The sequence below is a fragment of the Limulus polyphemus genome, unplaced genomic scaffold, assembly GCF_000517525.1.
Source record: "Limulus polyphemus unplaced genomic scaffold, Limulus_polyphemus-2.1.2 Scaffold2446, whole genome shotgun sequence".
NCBI classification, from domain to species: domain Eukaryota; kingdom Metazoa; phylum Arthropoda; class Merostomata; order Xiphosura; family Limulidae; genus Limulus; species Limulus polyphemus.
In genome coordinates, this window is record NW_013668056.1 from 88,690 (window position 1) to 111,733 (window position 23,044).

The following is a 23,044-nucleotide window of genomic DNA, read 5'->3' on the forward strand; positions in this document are numbered from 1 at the left end:
ACCGCTGTACATATTTTTTCTTCAAATTATCTGAGTTTTGTACAAAAAATTATACCCTTTTTCAAACTTATCTGGGTATTGTAAAAAAATAATTGTACCCTTTTTCAAATTATCTGAGCAGTGTAAAAAAATTTTACATTTCTTCAAACTTATCTGGGTATTGTTAAAAAATAATTGTACCCTTTTTCAAATTATCTGAGCAGTGTAAAAAAATTGTACATTTCTTCAAACTTATCTGGGTATTGTAAAAAAATAATTGTACCTTTTTTCAAATTATCTGAGCAGTGTAAAAAAATTGTACATTTTTTCAAACTTATCTGAGTATTGTAAAAAAATTATATTCCTTTTCAAACTTATCTAGGTTTGTAAAAAAATATATACCCTTTTTAAACTAATCTGAGTATTGTAAAAAAATAATTGTACCTTTTTTTCAAATTATCTGAGCAGTGTAAAAAACAATTGTAAATTTTTCAAAGTTATCTGACTATTGTAAAAAAATTATACCCCATTTCAAACTTATCAAGGTTTTGTAAAAAAAATATACCCTTTTGCAAACTAATCTGAGTATTGTAAAAAAAATTGTACCCTTTTCAATTTATCTGAGTATTGTAAAAAAAGTATACCCGTTTTCATACTTGAGTATTGTAAAAAAATTGTACCCTTTTGAGTATTGTAAAAATTTATCAAATTGTGAGTGAAGACTAGCAGTGCAATAATGTGTTTTTCTCAAATACATACTTCAAGTGTACAGCAAACACGCTAAATATACAGTATGTTTTTATAACTATAGACCAAAAGATATGTTACCGCCCACATTTCTGTGCTTATAACATTTGACTCTTTGTCAGAGAACGTAAAATTCTCAAACTCGAACATTAATCTACAACAGAATAAACTGAATTATTATAAGTGCATCTAAGTTGGGGACCATGCTGTATAAACGTACAATACATAAGGTTTAGTACGCTAATTTCCTGGTGACCACCAATTACTTCGTCAATAAGAGATTCTTAAACTTTTATGGAAAAATAATAAACTAGTAGTCGTCATCTTTTGTTTGACATCTGGTTTTATTTTTACAAAAGCCAGCCTTTAATTTGTTTATTTTTTGTGTAACACTCTGAGCATTAAAACATGGACAAGAGTGCCAGGTATATTATTTAACTGGAAACACATTTATTAAAAACTTTGCAAATATATGTTTTCTTCGTTATTTACGTTGTACGCAGGGGAGATCGTTTGGCTTTTATGTATTTTATAAGTCATGTATGCATCTGTTCACAGGTGGCGTCTAATGTCACGTAAATACACAGACAGCGATAACTAAATGTACCTGTAGATTTCAGACATTATAGCAAACCATATAGAGGTAGACCGAGAAACCAGGTAGTACGTGTACAGCAGATCTATATCGGTCAGAGGTTATGGCTCTTCTCTGGTGTCAACGGTTCAGAATAGTCACAGGCCAATTCACAATAGTTCAAATTAGATTACAATAAGCAGAAATAATATTTGGCATTTGAAAATCCAATAAAATAATGGTTGTCATAATCTAAATTCTTAAGAGGCACTCAAATCCTTCATAATTTCTTCCACGTTCGACCCCACTCGCTGCCGTATATTTTCACAACCCCACCCTGACTGTTACGTATTTGGTACCGCCTGGGTTCAAGCGGGGAGACTTTTTTACACACTAGGAATGAAGGGCGAACAGAAGGGGAGGGAAATAAGGGAACAGGAAGATATTTTTTATGAGTGCTCATGAGTTAGGATACCCGCAGGCACGGAGACAGGCCAGTAGACTGTGATGCTACGAAACCCTTGTCATCGTGGTTGGAAAACGGTCAAATCAACTAGATCACACACATGATTTCTTGCAAATATTTCTTGAAAACGAATTTATTTTAACCTTCTGTTACTGATGACGGGGCAATGAGTTGTATAACCATTGTAATAGTGGTATATTTTCACCAGCAGTTCACCGAGGTTGTCTGTCGTCCTCAGCGGAACAACGCGTGTGATTTAGCGGGAAAGCTTCGACGGAATACGACTCGGTGGATCGGGGCTTAGTGAAGCCTAATTACTTATATGATGCTTCGGATTAGAATAGCATACCCCATTCAAACTTTTGCGTGGTACACAGAGGTACTAGTGGCTTCGTTGTGGGGAGGCTTATTATTCAGGTAAGACACCTTGAGTGATGTAACAATGGTAAGATATTCTCATTTAGAGTCTTGAGAAGTCACGAATCAACACTTTTCATTTAACATGGCAACAGTAATAGTGAACTGTTATTATTGGCTTATCTAGAGTTTATAGAAATCAAAAATCAACATTTAACCATCTCACATCGTAATGAATTATTATTATGGGCTTATTTAACGTAACATACAGACACTAAGGGACTATATTTAAAAATTAAAAATATAAACATCTTTTATTTCTTCAGGAAGTCATTGATTCTTTCCTTAAACTTCTGCAATATGCTAATCTACCAGTTTCACTTCTGCCCACCACAAATCATTACATAGGCAAACACTTGGAAAAATAAAAGTGCCGTAACTAGATCCAAGCCTATATTTTTCCAAAATTAAACTTATACCCTCATGACGTGTTACTATCAGCGTTCAGCACGAGGGAATTAAATGTTTTTACCCTATCCATTCCGAAATAGTCCTGTAAACTTCAATAATATAACATTTTACCCTTTTTTTCTTCAAAACAAAATATCATAACCTATCCCTATAAGATAATTTCATCCCCAGAATCGTCCTACTAGCCCTTCTCTGAACCCTTTCTAATAAGCATTCCAGGTGAGGCCTAATAAGTAATTTGTATAAAGAGATAACGACCTCTTTTTGACTTGTAATCAGTATGTCTATAAAATCACTTTAACATAGTAACAGTCATAATGACTTATTTCTTATGGGCTCTTGATAAATGACGAATCAATACTTCTCATGTAACATAAAAACAACCATAATGACTTATTTCTTATGGGCTCTTGATAAATGACGAATCAGCACTTCTCATGTAACATAAAAACAAACATAATGAATTATTTCTTATATGTTCACTTAGGATCTTCGTAAATGAAGAATAAAATGTGTTTATTTAGTGTGTTAAGAATTGTATTTTAAAGGTACTTCTATTTAGTAATAAGCAAGATGAAAGTAGTAGTTTGATATTTTAAATTGTTTTAAAAATGCCTTATATTAGTCAGAAAACTTTTATGTCAGTTTCGTTCAACAACTGACGTTCTTATCTTATACAGTATTAAGAATAATGAATATTAATCTTTGTGTCACTTTGAAATATACAGGCATTAATGTATGAGTCAGTTTGAAATATACCATTACATTTGTAAAACGAGCATTAACTTATGGTTGTTACAGTCTCACAGTATGAAACATATATTTACACTAATATTCTATGTTATCTTAAGGGTCAGTTTGAAACACAATCGTTACATTGATAACGAAGATTAATTTTTAGTCCGTTTAAAACATACTTTTACACTTGTAAATATAGTAGTGCTGACAGGCCTAGAATTTCTGAATACGTTTTTACTTTATAGGAGACGCCAAGCTTTTGTTTATTCAACACCTAAGTTTATTTCGAGAAGTCAAAGTGTCGCTTTTGTGATTAAATGCTTCTCCTGTGAATTAAAACTTGGTATTCCTGATCTGTTGAAATGATAACACCACAGACGTCAATACTAAGAGATTAAGCCGAATAGGTCATACATGTTGAAATAATAACACTACAGCAGTAGTATGGCATGCGTATTGTTGTTTAACTAATGAGAAAATCAACTTTTTGTTTCTCACACGTTGACTCATGCCTTATGAATATTACACATTGTGTTGCTTGTCTGAGGTTAGCCTAGACTATTAAGATGTTTCTGACGGTTTTATTCACTACACTTTTGTGTTTTTTTTTTGTTTTTTTTTGCTCTCCTTGTGGGTTGGGCTTGTTATTTTTGCACTGTATCATGTTTATTTAATTATGTTCGTTTTTGAGAATGTAGTCATTAACGCTCTAGTCTAGTAACTCAGGCTTTGACATAATGTTGTTATTATCACTTTATGTATTTATAAACTTATTTTACTAGCAGTCACTGAAATTGATTGAGAGCACACTCTTAGCTCTCATAAGATGGCTTAAGATAATTTTAACCATAGTCAATCATCAGTGTTGTTTACTCACAAAACATATCATTGCAATCTTTCGTAGTACATTGGAGGGTTTGTACAAGAAACCAGGCTGTACTATGTGTTGTTTTGCTTTTAAAGATTTTTGTGTTTTTTATATGATGGATATCAAATAGTCTTCAAAGGTAAACTGTTGTTTATATATTTTTAAAATTGTTCTTTCAAAGTCTTTAAACTAGCAGTAGAAATACTTCTCACACTAATCCCCATCCATTTCTGTTTGTTAAAAGTGCCTTATAATTTGTTTGTGATTTTCGTCTTTAATGTTCTCCTTTTCTAAAGTACTCGTTTGAAATCAGAGTGATTCCAAAACAGGAAAGTACGACGTCCTCATTTTATCTTGTTTTGTTTGAAATAATTAAAAATGATCATATATCAGACTGTTAGTCATTGAGAGATATGTGGGTAAAATGAAGGAAACACATTAATAGTGTGACAGGAATATGTTGTAAAGTTAAATATACAGGACCTACTAACTAACGACTTCGCTGTACATGAAGTGTTTCGGTTTACTGCTTACATATTTAGACATTCTGTGTACATAATAACAAAGTCATGGATTGGTTCATACCTGTACATTACTGATTCGGTCGAAGTATAATTTGTTTATTAGGGTACGTATCTTATTTAACGAGTAAAAATTTTATTTAATAACTATAAAAATACATGACATTGTAGTTGGAAATTTTCCTGTTTAAAAGTAGTATCACAATAGCCGTGTGTAACTACGAACTTTAGCGTGAGTTGTTCTTGCATGTGAGGAGTATTTGTTGGAATAAAAACTTCCAAAGTTTTCACTGTTTTGTTCAACAAATTATATTTTTTTTGCCGAAAGAAATTCCAGATTAAAAATTAGTTTAATTAGGGAGATTTTTATTCTTAGTTGACGAAGGTAGAACACAATTTAAGCTTAAGAAATAATGACTTGTATAGCAGTAGAAGCACCCTGGCAACATGTCTCTGGCAAATTTATGGTATTATATAGATAAAAGGGGGCCATCAGATTTACTTTAGAGTAGTAATATATTAGACATAAACTTTATTTTGGCGGATTAATACTTGAGTATTAACATATTCTATATAAATTTTATTTTAGTGGATTAATACGTTAAATTTAAAGTTTCTGAAAGAGTATTAACATATTCGATATAAACATTCTTTCAGCGGATTAAAATTGTATATCTGTTTTGTCTGTTAGATTGTTAACATATTTGATATAAAATTTCTCTTAGCGGATTAATACATTTATCTCTTAGATTGTTAACCTGTTGCATTCCTAGAAACAATTAAAAGTTTGGCTTCACTTTCTTGACATTTTACCAGCTATGAATCAATCTTGTTAAACTGATCTTCTGGTTGTCATGATTTATTAAAACATAGATTCAAATATACAAACGTCCAGTTACGCCAGTCTTATTGATAAATGAACCAGAGAAACCAAAACGTCATTGAACAAGGAAGTGACCATCTGGCAGGTAACTGTATTGTAAATAATGTCGGAATGTCTGCTTATGTTCTTTTATTATATGCTTTATCGATAGTAGGGGCCCGTGGCATTTTAGATGAATATATATAACAGAAACTTTTAATATGTTTTAGGTTTATTGCGATATGCCTACCTACAAAAAAAGCTCCATTATATGTTGAATTAGAACTCGTCTGTTTATCGTTATCGTTCATTTAGAACGCGTCTGTTTATTGATATCGTTCACATAGAACTCGTCTCTTTATTGATATCTTGTGAATATTTAGATTTACTATTTTTTTATTTTGTATTAAACCCGAGTCTGTCTGATAAATTTCAATTTTGTATTAAACCCAAGTCTGTCTGATAAATTTCAGTTTTGTATTAAACCCAAGTCTGTCTGATAAATTTCAGTTTTGTATTAAATCAAAGTCTGTCTGATAAATATCAATTTTGTAGTAATCCCAAGTCTGTCTGATAAATTTCAATTTTGTATCAAACCCAAGTCTGTCTGATAAATTTCAATTTTGTATTAAACCCAGGTCTGTCTGATAAATTTAATTTTATATTGAACCAAGGTCTGTCTGATAAATTTCAATTTTGTATTGAACCCAAGTCTGTCTGATAAATCTCAACTTTGTGTTGAACCCAAGTCTGTCTGATAAATATCAGTTTTGTATTAAACCCAAGTCTGTCTAATAACTTTCAATTTTGTATTAAACTCAAGTTTGTCTGATAAATATCAATTTTATACTAAACCCAAGTCTGTCTGATAAATTTCAACTTTGTATTAAACCTAAGTCTGTTTGATAAATTTCAACTTTGTATTAAACCCAAGTCTGTCTGATAAATTTCAATTTTGTACTAAACCCAAGTCTGTCTGATAAAACTGTATTTCGTAGTATCACCATGTCATAGAGCCTACTTCAGCGTTTCTGTAATTTCTTGACACTCAGCGATACTTGTTTCCTGTGCAGAATGCGTTTTTCAATAACATTCTTACGCTCCAAACACCTCAGCTGTTTGTATGAGTACCGCGAGTTCTTGATATATTAGGCAAAACCATAAAGGTCCATAATATTGAGAATTCGAAGCATATTTTAAATATATTGGTTTTGTCGTTTCCAAGAAGCTGTACTTTTCTGATGAAATGCTTCCCGTTGAAGGCAAAACAACGTTTCTCTGCTCAGGCCAATTTTTCAGTCCAATAAGTGTTCAAGCAAAACAGTAAAGGCTATTTACTATACATATAACTGACACGTGATCAACAGAGTGGGAATTGCGTGCTGCCGGGTGTAAGCCTACAGGGATCTGACTTGAATGATGAATTGTGAGTGTGTAAATTATGAGGTATTATTTATACAACTAACCGTTGTAACGTGATCAAAGTTACGGTCTTATTACGCTGGACCTATTTTAGAATATGTTATAAAATTAAAATGACCACAAGTATCAGTCAAAAGAGTATTTTTAGGAATAACTTTATTACTAATCATTATATTAACTTTAAAAGAGAATAAATTAGTGAAGCCTATAATAAAAGGACTAGAGGTACCTATTTCCATAAATCCATGTATTCACAAAATTAAAATAAAAAACGATAAGAAAGCATTAAACCATCGATTGGGTTCTCTCGCTGTAATAACCAACCAGTAAGTGGAGCATTTGTAGAGCAGAATAATTTTCTGTACCAAACACGCTAGTGAAATAGCTTTAGGGCAGAAAAATATTTAGTCAGTAAAGTAGTTGTAGGTCAGAATGGCCTTAAATATCAATCAGTGAAATAGCTTTAGTATAGAAAAAATTTAAATTAGCATTAAGTAAAGACCACCTGTTGTTTCTTCGATTTTCTTTGTTCGGGGTTACTGACGAGGGGTGAAATTCTTCAAACCCGGTACAACTCAGTGACAAGTGGTGAATCGAATGATAGATTAGTTTTCATATTTACTTTTAGTATATTAAACAGTGTCTGCTGAATAATTTTAGTAATGTACATATTCTTGAAATACTATATAAATACAGGTTTACTGAAGTGAATAAAATACAACTGAAATATTGTATACATAAAACAAAAGCTTTTATTTCAATCTATTAAAAATTTACCTCCACAAATTTTCGAGGTTGTACTGTTTTCTTTTTGTTTTCAGTTAGTATTTACTTATTTATATATTTTTGGAAGAAGTGTTTCGAAGGATTCTTCACTATATCCAACAGCAATGGAAAAATATAGCTCCAGTTCTCTGTGTGTATGTTCAGTGAATATATGTAGTTGGGATGGAAATTCGAATGTGTATACAGACACGTGACGATTGTGCTGAAAATAAAATTTGATACTTCGAATAGCCATTTCAGATTTAGCAAAGTCTATCCTGCTTTTTTGTGAGCCATTAACATAAAAAGTTGGTCGGTCAGCCAGAAGTGTTTGTCACACACATCTGTTACAACACTCCTGTAAAATATTAATATTATTCTTAATTAAACGTGAAAATTTAAAAACAACACAGGTTTTTAACCATATATATGTTGGCAATAGTTATATCACTGCCTCCGTTGTTTTGTTTTAAAGTATTTAGTAAGCTACCTACTGGATACTGAATCAGTTTTTTATATTATGTTGTTTTGAAATATTCATCTAACTTGATTACATATTTAAGAATACGACCAATAGAATACTTGTAAATCAACCATCACCTTAGATTCTGGAAGATTACTCATTAACTGGATACGTTCGATGCGACTAAAATACACACTGACGAATCATATACATTAGATGAACTGACGAGAATTTCATTGTTGACAGTTTTAAGTGCGCATGTACTAAGTCTTCAGCTATTAAACTATGGAGGTAGGTTAAGAACATAGCTAATGTCTTATTCCAATCTGACAAGTATAGCTAGTCATAGAAAATATTCTGTAAGATCTTGGTACGTGGACAGTTTTACAGTTGATAAGATATAGCTTAAAAATGATATAAAGCTGTATCCCGTCTGTATTATTCTTGTAAAACAGCTACAGGAACCAGTCTATAAAATCTAAAACCTGAGAGAAACTTTCTACAGTTAATATTCTGTAGAAGTTAAAGAAAACGATGAATGAAAAGCAACACGATTTTATCGTATAAGTAAAACTATAACATTTAGTTTATGTTTCAATAATTCATGAAGGCGCTTATTATCGCACAAGTAAAACTATAGTTTATGTTTCAATAATTCATGAAGGCGCTTATTATCGTATAAGTAAAACTATAACACTTAGTCTACGATTCAGCAGTTCATGAGGGTACTTTTCTGAAAGAAAAAAATGATAGGTGACAAAAAATAGTGCCTTTAACTGTTTAGCAATGGAGTTGGTGGACTGTAAACATGTAGTTTCAAGGGTATTTTAGGAGGGTAGAGTTTAATGGACTTATGCCTGTTTCTAAAAACTTCGTCTCGCTCTAGAAACAGGCAGAAGTCCATCAGAGCCTGTTATGGAGCACATTTATTTGTAAATATTGTATGTGTCGGTTATTACAGTAGTAACAATACCAGACTACAAATATGGCTAGTATCTGTATGTTAATATAGCATCAAACTGCAAATAAGGTTAACACCTATAGATTATTATAGTATCAAACTCCAAATATAATTAATATCTGTAGGTTATTCTAGTGCCTGGCTGCAAATAAGGTTAACACCTATAGATTATTATAGTACCAGACTCCAAATACAGCTAATATCTGTAGGTTATTATAGTACCAGTCTGCAAATAAGACTAACACCTGTAGGTTATTATAACACCAGACTGCAAATAAGACTAATACCTATAGGTTATTATAATACCAGACTGCAAATAAGACTAACACTTGTAGGTTATTATAATACCAGACTGCAAATAAGACTAACACTTGTAGGTTATTATAATACCAGACTGCAAATAAGACTAACACCTGTAGGTTATTATAGTACCAGGCTGCAAATAAGACTAATACCTATAGGTTATTATAATACCAGGCTGCAAATAAGACTAACACCTGTAGGTTATTATCGTATCCAACTACAAGCCGAATTACTTCTAGGTGTAACTGTGTCGTATGTTCTGATAAAACTGATAGCAAAGGGACATTTCCGCTTAATAACAGGAGGTTAAACAAGATATATATATTATGAAGTAATTCTGAGCTCTTTGACTGATTTTGAGAAAGAAACAGACTGGACATAAATATACCTACCATTGGAGGACAACTGGAGATATCCTTGCAGAACATACAACATTACAGCCACACAAACCACTGGAAGGACAGGTGTTATTTTCAGAGAATGACAAAGGAACAAAAGCAGTTGGAATAAAATAAATTTATAACTTCATTTACCAGTGTTATAAGAAAACTACACATGCTCAGAATAAATATTAAATTCAGAATACTACTGTATTAAAATCGGTAGGTAGAAACGCGTTGAATGTTTATTCAGGGTATCTCAAAATGCATAAAGCATAAAAAAGTTGAATAACATTTGTATTATTTGAGATAACAAAATTTCAAACAAAATATCTTCTGAAGGTTTGCAAGTTTTATTTAATTTAACTGATAAACGTCTACATGTCTTCCATCATTAGCTATGATCAATCTAATTCTAAGTAAATATCTGAGAACACAGCTGTAGGGATAGATAAGACAGCATCACGGATACGAAGTTTCAGTTCCTCAAGATCCCTTGGTTTATTATGATAGACTTTTGTATTCAAAAAGTCACAAAGATAAATGTCCAAAGGGGTGAAATTGGGGAACTCTGCAGTAGTTGTCATTTTAATCAAAAACAAGATCAGTTATGAAATCTGCAATAAAACATATTCATAAATAATGATAAATAACGTAAGTAATAACAATAATAATTTACTTAAATAAAACTTAAAAGCCTTCCGAAGATATTTTGTTTTGAATTTAGCTGTTATCTCAAATAATAAAAAAAGTTATTTAACTTTATTTTTGGTATATTGATTTTGGGACACCCTGTATTCTGCACCTGTGAATTTTATAATAATAATTTCTAGAGGAACCAAACGTTTGTCTACAGACTAGGTGTGCCACTCTACATGCTTTTGTTACGATGACTGTAAGGCGCTGTGTTGCTCACCAGTGGCTCAGCGGCAAGCTAATGAGCTTACAATGCAGATTTCGATCCCTGAGGTGGGCACAGCACAGATAGCCCACTGTTGTTAACAACGAGCTGTGATATATTTACTTTTGTTTGTTTTACAGTTAAAAGCTAAAGTTCAAATCATTTTATGATAGACTAGTAGAAGTTATTCAAGTTGATATCAATTCCTTGGGTGGAGCTCGCCTGGCGAGACGTCACGTGACTTATCTTAACTAGCGGCCTTTCTTGTTTTTTAATCGTTATCAGATCACGCTATCAATTGTTGTCTCGTCCTATAGCTATTGTATATAATACAAATTATTACTGTATTTTTCTTCTTTACAAAAAAATTCCTGAACAGAAAACATCCTTTAAACAACGATGAACAGCAGGGTCCTTAAAAGAACTATTAACGTGAGTTAATTTTGCACATATATTTTCATTGGATCAGACGGTTTGATGCCTGTTTACATAACTGCATGTATAATTTCTTCGTGGTGTATTTAATGTCCATTCTGTGGGTCCAAATGTGGTGTCAATATTCCACACTGTTTCGTTACTTCTTTTAATTGTGTATGCAGATGTTTTTCGAACCCTAAGCCAAAACAATTCTTGTTTCGTGCGTTACGCAGCTTTACATGAAACAAAAACAGATTTGAACTTAGCGTATAAGCGCTGAAATAACAGTTTACTCGTGACAAGAGATAAGTATAAACGTGTATATTTTATATCAGTACATGTCTTTAAGTTCATGTGACTTGCCACTATACCCAACTGCCTTTTAAGAGGCATCGTACCTACATTACAGTTATTCTTGTCAGTCGGTTGGATTAGCCAATATATCAACACATTTTCCCACGTTTTTTTTTCTTCTCTCGATGCCATTACATGTATACGTAAAGATAAGGGAAGCTGTGCCTCCTCACCGGACGTCTTGTCGCCCTATTCTGCCACTGTCTTAGTTCTGCCAGCTCTCCCCAAATATAGACGGTTACCCGTGTGGGATACCAGTATTGGAGAGTTAGGTATTTGGAAAAGTCATAAATCTTGTGTTTTGTTTCTGATCGGAAAACATGGGAAGTTACATTATATGCTGTAACGGTTCTGTCAGTTTGCTTGCATTGTCAATTTTTTATGATTCAGTCCTTCCTTCAGTTTGAAAATTTAAAGTTTTTAGGGGAATGAGAAATAAGAAACAAAGAACTTTACAAATTCAGCCCAACTTCCAGACACATAAACTAGGCTTAGCTAAGATTTCCGCTTTGTCCTTGAGTTGCGTATCAGGTATGTTATGATTGATCACATTTCACGCTGTACGGGGTTCCTACATTTTTTTTTATCACACACTTGCTTATGAAGCACATTCCCTATTTTGATCGATTACAAATCTCGTTCTTTGCAAAACGCTTGGGTTGAGGAATTAGCTTAACACACGTTGTCAGAAGTTGAGGGTTTGTTTACGATTTTCATCAAATTAATGTTTTAGTGACCTTATAGTTTTCTTATTCAACGCTGTGTGAAATTATTTCTAACGTAATTAATATAATCTAGTCATTTAATGAGTTATAACGATAAACAACAACGAAACCTACGTTGTAAAATGTTTACTATAAAGAGATTTTCTGAATGGTAATATGATCTCAACTTCCTTCAGAATTCTTAGATCTATCTGATTACGTGTAACTAACGTCATCACATCTAGGACTGACATCATTACATCTCAATCGAGAACAGTATGTCGTCTTATGGCTTCTAAAATCTTACTAATTACGTGATACTTAATGTCATCACCTCTACATTCCAGAGTGAATACTGTAGTCCTGCTAACATAAGCTTGCATTCCAGAATGAATACTCTAGTTCTGCTAACATAAGCTTTTAATTCAGAATGAATGTTGTACGTAGTTCTGTTAACATAATCCAGAGTGAATACTGTTGTTCTGCTAACGTAAACTTGCAGTCCAGAGTGAATACTGTAGTTCTGCTAACATAAGCTTTTAATTCAGAGTGAATACTATAGTTTTGCTAACTTAAGCTTGCAATCCAGGGTGAGTACTGTAGGTCTGTTAACATAAGCTTGCAATCCAGAGTGAGTACTGTAGGTCTGTTAACATAAGCATACATATACCCGAATGAATACTGTAGTTCTGCTAACATAAGCATGCATACACCCGAATGAATACTGTAGGTCTGCTAACATAAGTTTGCATTCCAGAATGAATACTGTAGTTCTACTAATATACGCTTTCATTCCAGGGTGAGTACTATAGGTCTGTTAACATAAGCTTGCAATCCAGAGTGAGTACTGTAGGTCTGTTAACATAAGCATGCATACACCCGAATGAATACTGTAGGTCTGCTAACATAAGTTTGCATTCCAGAATGAATGATGTAGTTCTGCTAACATAAGCTTTAATTACAGAGTGAATACTGTAGTTCTGTTAACATAAGCTTTTAATCCAAAGTGAATACTGTAGTTCTTCTAACGTAAGCTTGCACTCCAGAATGAATACTGTAGTTCTACTAATATACGCTTTCATTCCAGAGTGAATATTGTAGTTCTGCTAACATACGCTTTCATTCCAGAATGAATATTGTAGTTCTGCTAACATACGCTTTCATTCCAGAGTGAATACTGTAGTTCTGCTAACATAAGCTTTCATTCCAGAATGAATATTGTAGTTCTACTAACATAAGCTTTTAATCGATAGTGAATACTGTAGTTCTGTTAACGTAAATTTGTAGTCCAGAGTGAATACTGTAGTTCTTCTAACATAAGCATGTATACACCCGAATGAATACTGTAGGTCTGCTAACATAAGCATGCAAATACCCGAATGAATACTGTAGTTCTGCTAACATAAGCTTTCATTCCAGAATGAATATTGTAGTTCTACTAACATAAGCTTTTAATCGATAGTGAATACTGTAGTTCTGTTAACGTAAATTTGTAGTCCAGAGTGAATACTGTAGTTCTTCTAACATAAGCATGTATACACCCGAATGAATACTGTAGGTCTGCTAACATAAACATGCAAATACCCGAATGAATATTGTAGTTCTGCTAACATAAGCTTTCATTCCAGAGTGAATAGTGTAGTTCTGTTAACATAAGCTTTCATTCCAGTGTGAATGCTGTAATTCTGCTAACATAGGCTTTCATTCCAGAATAAATATTGTAATTCTGCTAACATAGGCTTTCATTCCAGAGTGAATATTGTAATTCTGCTAACATAGGCTTTCATTCCAGAATAAATATTGTAATTCTGCTAACATAAGTTTTTCCAGAGTTAATACTGAAGTTCTGCTAACATAAACTTTCATTCCAGAATAAATATTGTAATTCTGCTAACATAGGCTTTCATTCCAGAGTGAATACTGTAGTTCTGCTAACATAAGCTTTCATTCCAGAGTGAATAGTGTAATTCTGCTAACATAGGCTTTCATTCCAGAGTGAATACTGTAGTTCTGCTAACATAAGCTTTCATTCCAGAGTGAATAGTGTAGTTCTGTTAACATAAGCTTTCATTCCAGAATGAATACTGTAGTTCTGTTAACATAAGCTTTCATTCCAGAATGAATACTGTAGTTCTGCTAACATAAGCTTTCATTCCAGAATAAATATTGTAATTCTGCTAACATAGGCTTTCATTCAAGAATAAGTATTGTAATTCTGCTAACATAGGCTTTCATTCAAGAATAAGTATTGTAATTCTGCTAACATAGGCTTTCATTACAGAATAAATATTGTAATTCTGCTAACATAGGCTTTCATTCCAGAGTAAATACTGTAGTTCTGCTAACATAAGCTTTCATTCCAGAGTGAATACTGTAGTTCTGCTAATGTAAGCTTTTAATCCAGATGAGTACTATCGTTCTGCTAACGTAAGCTTGCACTCCAGAATGAATACTGTAGTTCTGCTAACATAACATGAATATTGTAATTCTGCTAACATAAGCTTTCATTCCAAAATAAATATTGTAATTCTGCTAACATAGGCTTTCATTCAAGAATAAGTATTGTAATTCTGCTAACATAGGCTTTCATTCCTGAGTGAATTCTGTAGATCTGCTAACATAAGCTTTCATTACAGAATAAATATTGTAATTCTGCTAGCATAGGCTTTCATTCCAGAGTGAATTCTGTAGTTCTGCTAACATAAGCTTTCATTCCAGAGTGAATAGTGTAGTTCTGTTAACATAAGCTTTCATTCCAGAGTGAATGCTGTAATTCTGCTAACAAAAGCTTTCATTCCAGAATAAATATTGTAACTCTGCTAACATAAGCTTTCGTTCCAGAATAAATATTGTAATTCTGCTAACATAGGCTTTCATTCCAGAGTGAATAGTGTAGTTCTGTTAACATAAGCTTTCATTCCAGAGTGAATGGTGTAGTTCTGTTAACATAAGCTTTCATTCCAGAATAAATATTGTAATTCTGCTAACATAGGCTTTCATTCCAGAATAAATATTGTAATTCTGCTAACACAGGCCTTCATTCCAGAATAAATATTGTAATTCTGCTAACATAGGCTTTCATTCCAGAGTGAATACTAATACTGTTGATTATTGATCAGTTTTATATCAACCGTTTTCCTATATTCTTTCTATTGTAACATTTGCGAATAACTGAAGGAATTTTATATTAATGAAGAATTATTAAAGCGTCTTGTATGGTAAAAGAAATGCTGTGCTTGTTTTTATATGTTGATCTTGGTGGCTGGACGACTTGTGTGGTAAATAGGCTCTGCTTTCTTTCATGAATATACTTCTACGAAAGAGGAGCTCAACAAATGGTACTACTAATTCTATCTAAAGAGAAACGATTCGTTTTTAAGAAATGAGTTTATTTTCCTGTGTGTGCTACTGTACAAATAAATACAGGCAATATTTCTAATTCGCTCTCAATATATCGAATCGACGAAGTTTAACAGATGTGCTTTTTATGCACGTGATTTCTAGAAGTAATTATGTATCATGTAGAGGAAGAGGTCGAGAGTGTAGATCGTATGATTTTGTTTGTTCATTTGTAGGTTTTTGCCAATTCATTCATTGATCACAAAATTATATAACTAAATGCCCAGCAAGTCAGTAAGGTTGAATTATGTCCTTGTGGACTTCCAGTTTACGGAAACGTGGAGGGGGGGAGGGTCTTTATTTTAGAAATATTGAAGGGTTACAAAATTCAACCTACATTTAACCCTTTGTTGCACATTGTAATGTATAGGTTACAGATATATCTTTATTACCTAATACACATACAAATGCTTAATACACTGTGGTAGTTGAATGCTCATACTTCCAGGTTACAGTTTAAATACACCAAATAATTATTTCTGTTGGTTCCTCAATTGAACAATGTTACTTCTAGGTAACAGTTTAAATAAACCAAAGAACTATTATTCCTGTTGGTTCCTCAATTGAACATTGTTACTTCTAGGTAACAGTTTAAATAAACCAAAGAATTATTCCTGGTGGTTCCTCAATTGAACATTGTTACTTCTAGGTAACTTGCCCATTTATAATTTACCAAAATATATATTACACAAATATTTTTATGCTACTTGAGTAAGATATTCAAAGAAAAAAAATGTCCACGGTATTTTCATAATGCGTGCAATAGATTATCAGTGGTATTGAACAGAGAGTGAGATATTTATCATTCACCTGCTTTAAATACCGAGGCAATATTGTATTTTGGAATTTTTAGGTTACTTGTCGTTTCAAGTGGTCTTTTATATACATTTTGAAACGCCTATAAATAGATGGAAGCAACTTTAAAATGCGTTTTGATTTACTATCTTTACAGTTTGACATTTTGAGTAAAAGAAAATGCAGAATTGTTTGATAAATTTTGAAAGTTATGTAAATTATTTTGTATCTTTGCCTTTCTATTTTCTAGAATCTGATTAGGCTTCAAAGGTAAGAGTCGATGTAGTTTTAATTACAAGCATACCTTAAATTCAACTAAATACATAAAATATTTTTAAAATGCGTGCTTTTTTGCTAGAAATGTTTGAAACTGAAATATAACTAGTAGTAGAAATTTATGTTTAGATTTTACTGGATTGTTTGTGTGGTATAATAAACTTACACTCATCTCTTGTTGTATGGGAATTATCAACAGCAATCCCAACATGAAACATTGTTCTTGTGTAAAGATAAAGAAACAGTGGACCATACAAATCACCAGAAGAGCGAAGAAAAAATAACAATCGTATGGAACTATAATTTGTATGTGAAACCCACCTTCCGCGACCGGCAATAGATGTAGCGGAATTCTTGAGGGATTACTGTTGAAACATTCCGAGGCAGAAGCTTCCAACTATCAACCGATAAGGAGTTCGCTGTTAGTTATGGACGAATGTATATAGGGCTCTTGGTGAGAAATTGAAACGGCAGAGCGTTTTTGTCTCGTACGTGAGAACACGTGTTTCTACAGTCTCTTAACACTATTAAGAATGTTCGTTATCAGTTAGTTCTGTACTTACAGGCGACTTATCCCACCCAAGGGACAGACTCAATCAGCAATTTCTCCGCAGATAATATACGTAATGGCGTCGAGACTTTCTGAAATTTGATACTATGATATAGTTGAAGATAACCGGCATGTATAAGTTCATAACGTAATTTTGTGAATTGTGACATTCAGAAATAATTTTATCACGAATAAGTACAGTTTCGATGTAATTGTTATTAATGATACCGAAATTAGTAGTTTTCACCAATTTTAATACAAAACATACTGATGTTAAAATGGCTGAATGTTTGGAATACTTGTCTGATACACTGTGGAATATCTATCTGATAAATTGTAAAATATCTATCTGATACACCGTGGAGTATATATATCTGATACACTGGAATATCTATCTGATACACTGTGGAATATCTATCTGATAAATTGTAAAATATATATCTGATACACTGTGGAATATCTGTCTGATAAATTGTAAAATATCTATCTTATATACTATTGAATAACTATCTGATACACTGGAATATCTATCTTATATACTATGGAATAACTATCTGATATACTGTAGAATATCTATCTTATATACTATGGAATATCTATCTGATACACTGGTATATCTATCTTATATACTATGGAATAACTATCCGATACACTGGAATATCTATCTTATATACTATGGAATAACTATCTGATATACTGTAGAATATCTATCTTATATACTATGGAATATCTATCTGATACACTGGAATATCTATCTTATATACTATGGAATAACTATCTGATATACTATGGAATATCTATCTTATATACTATGGAATACCTATCTTATATACTATGGAATATTTATCTTATATACTGTAGAATATCTGTCTGATACACTGGAATATCTATCTTGTATACTGTGGAATATATCAGGCTCATTTCTACAAACAACTAATCTGTATAAATAACTATTGTTTAGGGTTAACAATGTGCTAAATGATTATAGTTCAGAACTATTAGAAGAAGAAAAAAGAAGCTTGAAATATGAAGCATTGTCTTTGAGTTCTACTTTGCAGTAACTAGAAAAGAAACGAGAGTGAGGTCAGTAGATTTCGGGATCATATTTTTTCTGACGGGAATTGGGATAGCATACTTTTCATGGTCTGAGATAACACGAACAAAGACAATAATTTGTGACAATTGATCTCACGCGCTTTACGATGAGGGTAGCCGAGTTTTTTTCACTTCAATTACGAGTCTTGTTTTTTAAGAAGTAAGCAAATCATGACGAGGGTTTAAAATTTGATAGTAGTATTCTATGTTCACTATAAATAACCCTAAATATTCTACACCAATCACAATGCTAAAAAGTACAGGGCATTAGTTGTTTATACTGACTAATCAGGGTATTTTTTTATACACACTAATCACAATATTATAATGTATAGGGTATATTAGGTACTTGTACGATTACATAAGTGTTCAATGGAATAACTATATTGCTTTGAGTAATAAATTCTTTGCAATCCGCATGTGATTGAACATAATACTACTTGCATGCTCAACTATCCTTTCAAGCGCCATTTTAATTATGTTTGGTGGTGTTGTACGAGATCATTTTAACGTTTATCTCCCAGTGTAAAAATGAATAAATTATGTTTTTATAAATTATTTCCAGTTGGACATGTGAAGTTGATGAACACAGCAATTGACAGTTTTGTTATTCTTTAGCTTAAAGTGAGATATTCTCAAATGCTTTTAAATTACTTATGTGTTTACCATTCAGTATAAAGAAATATGCTTGAATAGGGTTAATTTGGGGGCGTTTGTGTAGCGATTGTTGGTTAATTAATTGTCTCATACTTATGTGCTGGAAATGAACATGTATCGTTATTAGTATAACAAAACAATGTATAATTTATATGCAATGAGCATTAGAAAAACCCACAAGGACATGGGGGGGGGGGCTTTAAGATATAATATGACACACAGAGGTATTGTCTCTAAAACTGTTAAACGTTTTTAATCTAAGTTATAAAATACAAATCTTTCAAGAGAGAAATATTATGTTGTATGTGATATCGTAAACAGGCTGAGTTTCCTAGTTGTTTGTGAAATATAACAAAATGGCCTTGTTTGTATTGTAGATGTGGTTAGTTTTAGTTCGAAACATGTCAGAAACGATGATCACTCGTGGTTCTTTGTTCATTCACAGACGGACTTGTAATTTCAAAAATATTTAAAGATGTAAATGACATGATGTGTTCACTTTGAACGTTTTAATTATTCTGATTTTCAAAAAACTATCAATTATTTGTTGTTATATTTAGATATTTGCACAAGGGTTTCTCTGTGCTTCCCTTCCTTAGTTTTGAACAAGAAGAAAATAGCTAGCCAACAACATCCATTGACAACTTTCATCTACTTTAACCAAATAGCTCAAAAGAGCTGAACACGATTTTGCGTCAACGGAATACGAAACACACACCCTCGGTTCTACAGTTCGGAAGGTTAACCTCTACGCCACGCCTAATCAAATTTATTCATAATTAGCAGCTTAGGTATGCATTTACGTATTGAGAGATAAAGAGAGTTTAAGGAAATAATAAGAAAGATTGTGGAAATAAGTCTCCAGGGTTCATACTTTCCACATGTAACATATAGTAATACGTACCACATGTTTTTGTAGACATTAACCATCACAATGGCTGACCAGTCAATTGACGTGCTTAGATAATTAGATGTACAACATACGGAGATGCATTCTTAGTTATCGTAAGATCGGCCTAAACGCACACGTCCTGGATAACAAGTTCCAGCAGCACATAACAGTCTGTTGCGTCATAAAGTTGCCAAAAATATTCGAGTTTAAATGAATATAGAGTTCATTGACAATGTGTTTTAAACATAAATGTGTTCGTTACGTTTGGGCAATATGAAGATATATGAAACACGCCGATTTTCATCTTTTTATTCTCATGTAAAACATGTCCATTTAGGGCGAAATATCGGCATGTATAATCTATCCTCAGACCATCTTTTAACCATCTGACTAAATTAAGAAAGAAGAATGTCTACCACAGAAAACTGTTTCTATTTGACATCTGCTACATTTGATGTTGTTCACTTGTACACTTTCATGCTTTCCGTCTGTCGACGTCTTCACTCTTTGCCCCCAAACAGGAGGCAGCCATATTTCTTACTAGTTTGGAAATATCATTGGTTGAGTGACAAACGAAAGGCGGAGCTCTATTGTACCCCGTTTTTTTCGTCGTTGTCTCTTGGTTCTATTCAAATATGTACACGATGAGACAGTATATAACGAAATAGAGGTCTTGAACTTTAAGGGTGGGTATAGTTTACTGTATTGTTTATGGTATATCCTACGTGTAATCAGGAATGAAATAGTGGATGAAGGTGGTGTATATATAATAAATGCCTTGTCCTAATTTTAATATAAATTAGCAGTTGTTTCCTTTTTTTTTTCTATAAAGCTTTATCTGGTGAAACAACACAATTTCTTTGTGATAATATTGTTTACATTTCGACAGTGATTGTTGTCTTTACGATGGCTTTTTGTGTCCTTGAAGTTGTTGAACTTTCCGAAACTTTGAAATGTCGTGGGAAAAAGCAAAATTGTATACATTATAGAACGACAATTAAAACTTTTTGTTGCTCCTTTATATAACTACTAGTATAAAAGCCCGTCAAAAATGACGGGAACTATTGTTGAATGATTAATGAAAATTATAGAATTTAACTAAAACGAATTTGTCTGTACCTCCAAAATGCACCTACTCTTCACTTATTTCATCAGTCACGATGTAATTCTTTAATCACCACATTTTTAGTAAAAACTACACAGAAAAATGAAATGTTATGGTAAATAAAAGTACGTGTGCACTCTGAAAGAAATTTAAATAGGACTCTTGAGCCATTTCACTGTATTCTAGGTCAGGAAATAGAAAACATAGTGCGGAAATTCCGACACAAATTTTCAACTCTTTTCGACTGTACAAAGGATAAATATAATTGATAGTAATAAACGTTTATTTTTCTTTATGTTTTAAGGCCAGGTAGATAATATATGTGTTAAAATACCCAAAGAATATTTATTAATTAACATGTATTCACTACTTAAAACTTTTGAAACACTGACTATAACGTTGGTAATAGTAGGCGTGTATGTTGTCTAATTTAAGCATTAGGCCTAATACCTAAACGTAACGTAAGGTTTAGCTGAAACACTAATTGGTAAATTTTATTTTGCTTTAGGCTACAACTCAGTGTCATAAAACTTCTGATTTAAACTGTTATATCACCGAATTTATATATAAAAAAAGAATAAAAAAACAAACCTCCCTAAAAAATCAACTTGAATATTGAGCAGTTCAAGAAATAAGATAACAAAATGCAAAATAGAATATTGAGCATTCAACATAATTACCATAGTTGGCCTTAGAACAATCAGGTAATAGTTTTGTTGCTATGCGACGATGTATATTGTTGAGTATTACCAAAAAAGGAGCGTGAAAACGTTCTCGACAGAGTGACAAAGGGAATAAGCCTTTTGAAGCTAGTGATAGTATAACGTGATTTAATAATCGCATTATTAGAGAACTTTTAGTGTTTACTGTTACTCAACACAATAAATGTTTCCTGCTGACAGTGTTTCATTATCTGTGCTATAACAGAGACGACGTGCATTGGCGAACTAATTTCGAGTCTGACTATGGTGATCGGTGTTTTTATGTATATTGTAGTAAAGGCTATTTAGTTTTAAATTAGTCGATGTTAAGCGTCAGTTATTTTTACAAAGTTTGAGCTGTTTTAGGTTTTAATCTAGATTATAAATTTCTTGATACATATAGTGAATGATGTGTTTTTATAAAGTTTGGCTGGAGACCATTACATTATCAAAAACGTAATTCATAGACTTTGATATCGAATTCGCTTATGGACAAAACAAATATAAATATACTATACAATGATAATTATACTATATTGGTACAGTGTAACATGGTTTAATAGTGGGATTATTAGAGAACTTGCATTGTCGACTATTACTTAAAATATGAATGTTTTACTGCTGACAATGTCGTTTGTCGATATGTTTTACTCGTAGTGTTGGCTATTATTTAACATATGAATGCTATATTGCTGACAGTGTACTTTTTTGTCAGTAGTCTGATATTTTCATTATTGTCTACTTGAAGTGTTGGCTGTTACTTAACATTCAAATATTTTATTGTTGACAGTGTTTTTTGTCAGTCGTCTGATATTTGCAATATTATTTACTTGTAGTGTTGGATGTTACTTATAAATGTTTTGTTGCTGACAGTGTACTTTTTTGTCAGTAGTCTGATGTTTTGAATATTGTTTACTTGTGGTGTTGACTGTTACTTAACATTCAAATATTTTATTGTTGACAGTGCCTTTTGTCAGTAGTTTGACGTTTTCGACACTAACGTAGATTTGTCTGGACATGAAAATATCAGAAAAATAACACATTTTCAATGTTGTTGTTTTTTAAGTGCAGATTTAAACTACAAGTTTTTGATTTAAGAAAATTACCAAGATAACTGGGAAACAAAGATGCAACTAACTTGATTACTGTTCCTTGTCTATATGTCTTTATCAATGATTTCATCTAGTGAAATATTTTTAAAAAACTGTAATGCATATTACCTGCCTTTGAAGTATACATGACCAAAATTTCGGTTTTTATTCAATACAATGTTAATATGGATATCAGTTAACTATCTGTAAAAATACATTAATTGAATGAA

General features: G+C 32.3%; 2 long non-coding RNA genes across 2 annotated transcripts in view; one reads left to right on the forward strand and one right to left on the reverse strand.

The window, feature by feature from the left end:
- The window catches only part of LOC111087660, a 51,245-nt gene that overhangs the window by 27,687 nt on the left and 514 nt on the right, over positions 1-23,044 (reverse strand). The gene's annotated exons all lie outside the window — the stretch shown is intronic.
- On the forward strand, positions 1,267-18,926 carry LOC111087663. Its single transcript, XR_002612323.1, has 2 exons — positions 1,267-2,183; positions 16,923-18,926. It is a non-coding gene; the product is annotated as an uncharacterized LOC111087663 (long non-coding RNA).